At 37.7% G+C, this 7,401-nt stretch overlaps 1 protein-coding gene and 1 pseudogene across 7 annotated transcripts in view; one reads left to right on the top strand and one right to left on the bottom strand.

Moving 5' to 3' along the window:
* Ccdc88a (coiled-coil domain containing 88A) overlaps positions 1-7,401 on the bottom strand; it is a 154,294-nt gene that overhangs the window by 97,652 nt on the left and 49,241 nt on the right. The gene's annotated exons all lie outside the window — the stretch shown is intronic.
* Positions 6,447-6,949, top strand: LOC101985162 (annotated as a pseudogene).

Raw genomic sequence — 7,401 nt, 5'->3', positions numbered from 1 at the left:
TATATATCTCAATAGTAAGCAGGCTCAGGAAGAAACCAGAGAAACAATCCCATTCAAAACTACCTGGAAAACAAACAGAACAAATAAAATACCTTAAAATAAATGTAATCAAGTGGTAAAATGCCACTACAATGAAAACTTTAAAATACTTAAAGAAAGGAATTGAAGAAGACACTAGAAAGAGGGAAAAAAACTCTCAATGCTCATTGGTTATAGGAATCAATACTGTGAAATGGCTATATTTCCAGAAGCCTTATACAGATTAAATACAACCTCCATCAAAACACCCATGCCATTCTCGTAGAAATAGAAAAAAATTATAAAATTAATTTGGAAGCAAAGAAACCCTATGAAACCAATGAATCACCATACTTGATTTCAAGTTAAACTATAGAAGCATAGGAATAAAAAGCAGCATAGCAAGGCATAAAAGCAGATATAATCAGACTGAATCAGAATAAAAGACAAACATAAACCCACACAGTCTGATGTTTTGGTTTTTCCCTCCAAAGATGTCAAAAACTCACTAGAGAAAAGACAGTCTCTATTTTTCCAACAAATGTTGCTGGGGAAAAAAACTAGAAACACAAAGGTAGAATGAAACTGGCGTCTTATCTCTTGCCCTAAACAGAAATCTACTTCAAACAAACAGAGGAAAGCAGAAAGAAGCACTATACCACACCACAAAGGTGAGGAATTTCTGGGCGCAGCTGTAGTTACGTAGACTACACGGCAAATGGAGTCTCATGAAGTAAACTTCTGAACAGCAAAGGAAGGGGGGTGAAGAGATAATGTACAGAATGGGAGGGAAATCTTTGCCAGTTATACATCAGTATCTAGACTATACAAGAAACATAAAACTGAACAGAGAATTCTCAAAAGAAAAAAATATAAGAGATACTTTCAAAAATGTCTAACACCCTTAGCTTTAAATACCTTACTATGTGGCAGCACACAGTGGCAGGGATATGGAGACAGAATAAACCTTATTCACAATTAGAGTGGCAACTAGTGCACTGTTATGGAAATCATTGTGGAGAGTTTTGTTTTAGACAGGCTTCCTTTGTGTAGTCTCGATTGCCTTGAACCCACTATGTAGAAAGCTAGGCTGGCCTCGAACTCAGAGATCCACTTGCCTCCCAAGTGCTGGAATTTAAAGGTGTATACCAGCACCACTCAGCATGGAGGTTTCTTAAAAAGCTGAACAGAATTACCATATAACCCAGCTATAGCATCGTAGCATATATAGATATATACCCAAAGGATCCTATATCTTACTATCATCCATGTTCACTGCTGCTTTATTCGATAGAGTGAGTGCCAACCCAGATGTTGTCAGCAGATGTCATACATATACACATGGAGTTTTAATTAGTCACAGGTAAGAATATTTGTATTTCCCAGTAAAAAACAGATGGAAATTATGTTAAGGGACATAATCCACACTCCAGAAGAGAAATAAGAATGTCCCCTTAATACTCAGGCATTTTGTGCTGTATGGGAAGATTTAGGAGGTGCAACCTTGCTGAAGAAAGTATGTCACTTGGGGCAGGTTTTAAAACCCTACTTCCAGCTGGGTGATGGTGGCGCATACCTTTAATTCCAGCACTCAGGAGGCAGAGGCAGGTGGATCTCTGTTAGTTAGAGGCCAGCCTGGTCTACAAGAACTAGTTCCAGGACAGGCTCTACAGCTACAGAAGAACCCCATCTCAAAAAACCTAAATAAATATAATAAATAAATAAATAAAATCCTACTTCCAGTTGGCTCTGTTTTGTGCATGCAGTAATAGATAAGATTTCTCAGCTTCCTGCTCTGTTGTCATCCCTGTAGCTTACTGCCATGCTTCCCAGTCATGAAGGACTGTTATCTTTCTGGAAGCATAAGACAAAATAAACTTCTACTTTAACTTGTCTTAGTAATGATATTTTATCACAGCAACTATCCTAGTTAGGATTACTATTACCATGATGAAAACACCGTGACAAAAAGCAAGATAGAGAGAAAAGGCTTTATTTGGCTTACACTTTCACAACAAAGGCTATCACTGGAGGAAGTCAGGGCAAGAATTCAAGCAGGGCAGGATCTTAGAGGCAGGTGCTGATGCAGGGGCCATGGAGGAATGGTGCATATTGACTTACTCCCTATAGCTTGCTCAGTCTATTTTCTTAAGAACCCAGGTCCACCAGTCTAAGGGTGTTCCCCACCCACAAAGGACTGTCCCCATAAAAATCACTAATTACATACAGTTCCTCATGTTGTGGTGACCCTCAATGATAAAATTATTCGTTTCTACTTCATAATTGTAATTTTGCTACTGTTATGAGTCATAATGTAAATATCTGATATATAGGATATCACCCAAAGGTTGAGAACCACTGCCATACAGGCTTGCCTGTAGCCCTATCTTATGGAGGGAGTTTCTCAACTGAGTTTTTTCTTTCAGATGACTATAACTTGTGTCAAGTTGACATAAAACTAGCCAGCACAGCTCAGAAAAGTAACTGATACACCATATTACTCCAGTCAAAATGGCTGTCACCAGAAAACTGAATGACAAGTGCTGGAGAGGATGTGTGAAGAAGGGAACCCTTAGTTATTGATTATGGGACTGATGCAAATATTACAAGGTACCAAGAGAACTAAAAACAGAACTATCATATGATTCAACTATGTGACGTTGGGGTATATACCCAAACGATTCTATACCCTAACATAATATACTTGGATCCATGTTTACTGCTACGTTATTCACAACAGCCAGAAAATAGTATCTATATTTCGATCAACTGATGAAGAGATAATGTAAACATGGTACATATACACAATGGAATTTTATTTATTCATAAAGAAAAAATAAAATTAAGAATCTAAAGGAAAATGGATGAAACAGCAAGAGCTTATATTTAAGGGATATAACCTAGGCGCATGAAGACAAATACTACATGTCCTCTCTCATATGTGGATCCTAGCTTCTAATTATTATATATGTGTATTTATATGGAAATAAGTACAATAGAAGCCTGGAAAGTAAAAAGAAGTACATGACGGGGGAAAAGATTTGGATGGGGTTAGCTGGTAAGTAGAAGACATGTGATATAAAAGTGAAAGGGAATATAAATCTGGGTTGGAAAGGTTTAAGCTGGGAATAAGGTCTGGAGATGGAGAAGATGGTCAACCAAAACTTATGAAAAAGCAGTAAGAAAATCTACTGCTTAACTAGCTAATTTTAAAATAAAATTTCTAGAGATGACCCAAAATAAGTAAACTGAGAGATGAAAAGGGGGACATTACGAGAGAAATAAAATACAGATTATTAGAGAAGACTTTGAAAATTTATATTCTGACAAATTGCAAAACCTAGGGAAAAAAGGATACAGTTCTTGGCACTGATGATCTACTAAAATTAAACCAAGAGGAGGTATAAAGAACATAAGTAGACCTATACCAAGAACTGATACTGAAAAAGTAATAGTTGTCTTTGTTTTTATTTATTTATTTTTTTTGGTTTTTCGAGACAGGGTTTCTCTGTGGCTTTGGAGCCTGTCCTGGAACTAGCTCTGTAGACCAGGCTGGTCTCGAACTCACAGAGATCCGCCTGCCTCTGCCTCCCGAGTGCTGGGATTAAAGGTGTGCGCCACCATCGCCCGGCTTTTTTTTTATTTTTTAAGCTTAGTGCATGGTCACTGTTGAATGTTACTAGATCATTAAAGAACAAATTATTTCATAAAATAGAAAAGGAAGGAGTGTTTCCATTAGAGTAGCAATAAAGGCCATTAGGAAAAAACTACTTCTAATCAACCTCTGGTCTATGTGGAGATCACTAAAAAAGCAGGTTCACCATAAGCCATGCTGAAGAGATAGGTGGAATAACTAACCCACTTTACCTTCTCAGAATTCATGCCCCCTAAGGTGCAGTCTCTTAAAGAGCACAACCAAATGGCTTGGACCTATTCTTCTTATAACTCAGAAAAGTGTAATATTTCCTTTTTTTCTTTCTCTGTTCTACATATGTGCTCCACAACACTTTGGGATTTCCTAATATTTCAGTCTTCAATTTTTTATTCTAAAGCACTCACATACACACTTCTCACTTTGTGGCTACCTCTGTATGTGTTTTCTTTCTCTCTTCTAGTATCTTCTGTGCAGCAGCGGAAATCTGCAGCTTGCCTGTCTTGGAGTATATTTCTTTTAAACTCTTAATTTTACTGGCACTTCCTATTGAATCCATTCTTGAATTATTTTATTAATGAGACTTAGAAACTCAAGATGTCTCAAGACGTTGGTCTTGGTATCATTTGGCCAACATAAAGGGATGCCACAAAATATCTGGAAACACTTCCAGACTTTTTCTAAGAAAGCAGTATTATCTCAAAACCCAAACCAGGTATGAACACTAGAAAACAAGAAAGTGAAGAAATTTTTAGTAAGATAGCAAAGTTATAGAAGACTCTATGCATTAAAAATTAAGTAAATAAATAAATAATAAAAATCAGGGTAATAAAAAGAGGCAGGTTCCTTTAAAGTATTCAGAACAAAGTGCCTTAATTCTTTGTCATTTCTTTGAACTATTTGGTCTATTTTTTAAACATGTTTATTATTCTTAGAATTATTCTTACTGGCCAGGGAGGGTAGCAGCAGCCATCCACCAGACAGGGAGATTATTCGAGTCAATACCATGAGCCATAATTCCCAAGCTATGCGACAATCAAAGAGGAGTATGGGGAGACTGAACTGGGATAATCCCATCACTCAGATGTGGTGAGGACCACTGTGATCAACATGCCCAGAAAGGTCTCTGTGCCTGACCATGTCGTCTGGTCCCTGCTCAATGAACTCTTTTTGAATACCTGTTGCCTAGGTTTCATTGCCTGTGCCTAATTTGTGAAGACCAAGGACAGGAAGATGATGGGCCATGTGATTGGAGCCCAGACCTATGCCTCCACTGGCAAATGTGTGAATATCAGCTCCCTGATCTTCAGCATCCTACTGGTCACTATCTGTACCATTATTGTCTCCACTACCTCTGTGGCAGTCTTTCAAGCCTTTTCACAAAGAATTCCACATTTTGGATTCAGTCCTCCCCTGTGCTACACAGTCCAGAGTTGCCTGCCCCATAATCCTTTCTTACTCTACACATACGCAAATGTTACCTTCATACATCTGTCCACAGTGGATTCAATAAAGCGTACATTCTGAAAAAAAAGAATTATTTTTACCTCTTATATTATTTTTTAAAAATAATTTATTTATGATCTTATTTTTAATTCTTTTTGCAGATTTACTTAATCACATTTGTTCTGTTACTTCTTTTCATCTTGTGCTTAAAAATTCTGTCTTTCTTTTTTGGTCTCATTTTGCCTTCCTTTTTCATTCATTCTTTTCCTGACAGCATCCTTTAGTTTACACATTCACTATTACTTTTATCCTAGTTATAAACTTCATAATTAACATGAATTTTCCCATTTTCTTATCTACAGCATTTAGTGGTATATCATTTATAGTTAATTTTTATTTCTGTGCATATGCTTTGTCTTGGTGTGTCTGCCGTTGGGGAAGTTTGTTTTCTCCTTTCTGAGATGCAACAGGAATTAAGCATGTGAGAGAAAGTTTCCGCCTAAGATGAATCCCTAGTAAAGAGATAACATACCTGACAAAGGTATAAATTGCAAATTTTCATGTTTGCAATTTAAACATGAAAAAAGCAACAGGCCCCTCCTGTATAAGTTCACGCTTAGGGGACATGTGTGAAGGCCCATGGCTCTACCCCAGCACTCTAAAGGAAAGGCAGAAGAATCTCTAGGAGTCTGAGGTCAGCATGGCCTACATAATGAGCTTCAGAGTAATCTACATAGTGAGAGCCTGTCTAAAAATGAAAAAAAGTTTTAAAAAGAAAATTCACAATAAAATATCATTGAATGAATTAAAAGATACAGAAATGGTTGAAATGTAAAACAACACAACAGTCTAGTTTAAAACTGATCGATAACCTCAAAGAGACGTCACACAAGCTGATGAGTAAAGTATGAAAGTAGATTCAGGACCTAGACAACAAGCTCAGCAATACAGATAAGAAATCCAGCAAGCAAATGGATAACACACCAAAGAAACAAATGGAAGTGAACCCAGAAAAGTAAAGAAGTGAAAATTTCAACGAATCAAATAAAACAAAAAATCAGATTGACTAGCAGCGCCAAATGAGAGATAGTCAATGATTGAAGATAGAGAAAAGGAAATATTACAGCCACATACCCTCCAAAACACCAAAAATAACCAAAACTATAAAGACATCTAGGCCACAACCAAGAAACTGATCCTGAGGACCCAATGAATACACAAGAAGTTGTCAAAAAACACAAACTTAAAAAGCATACAAAACATTTTAAAAAATTAATACTAGAAAATTCCCCAAATCTAAGAAAACCTTGGGAATATCCAAGTACAGGACCCATTAAGAACCCTCAACAGATCAGAGACAAAAGAAATTTCTTTCCGTCTCTGTCCTCCATAGAAGAGGAGGCGCCGCCATGTCTGCGCATCTGCAATGGATGGTCATTCGGAACTGCTCCAGTTTCCTGATCAAGAGGAATAAGCAGACGTACAGCACCGAACCCAATAATCTGAAAGCCCGCAACTCCTTCCGCTACAACGGGCTGATTACAACCGCAAGACAGTGGGAGTGGAGTCAGCGGCAGACGGCAAAGGGGTCGTGGTGGTCATGAAACGCAGATCGGGTCAGCGCAAACCAGCTACTTCTTACGTAAGGACCACCATCAACAAGAATGCACTGGCCACCCTGAGCAGCATCAGGCACATGATCCGAAAGAACAAGTACCGCACCGATTTGCGCATAGCAGCCATCTGCAGGGCCAGTGCCATCCTATGAAGCCAGAAGCCTGTGGTGGTGAAGAGGAAACGGACCCGTCCCACCAAGAGCTACTGAGCCCTACACCCCAGAAGCAATAAAGAGTCTACTGACTTTTTTCAACCATCAAAAAAAAAAAAAAAAAAGAAAAGAAATACATGTTGTTAAAATGCTAAAACCACAAAATGAAACAATTTTAAAAGTTGCAAGAAAAAAACACCAGTTCACTTAAAAAGAAAACTCATCAGAATAGCACTAGGCCTCTCAGTGGAAAACGCTAGTCAGGAAAATACACAACACATTCCAAGGGCTGAGTAAAGAACGGCCAACCAACATGACTATAACTAGCAGACTCTTGTTTTTCTTTGTTAAACTGTCTCCTTTATTAAATAATTACTTCATTTGTCACATTTTGTGCTTTTTTTATAGGCTCAATGTCCTTTTTTTTTAGATTTTTTTAAAAAATTTATTTCTTTATTAAAGATTTCTGTCTCTTCCCCGCCACCGCCTCCCATTTCCCTCCCCCTCCCCCCAATTC

Source organism: Microtus ochrogaster, linkage group LG1 (genome assembly GCF_000317375.1).
Source record: "Microtus ochrogaster isolate Prairie Vole_2 linkage group LG1, MicOch1.0, whole genome shotgun sequence".
In the NCBI taxonomy this organism is placed as follows: Eukaryota; Metazoa; Chordata; class Mammalia; order Rodentia; family Cricetidae; genus Microtus; species Microtus ochrogaster.
Note: the sequence above shows the minus strand (reverse complement) of the source record. Positions and strands in the feature narration are given on the sequence as shown.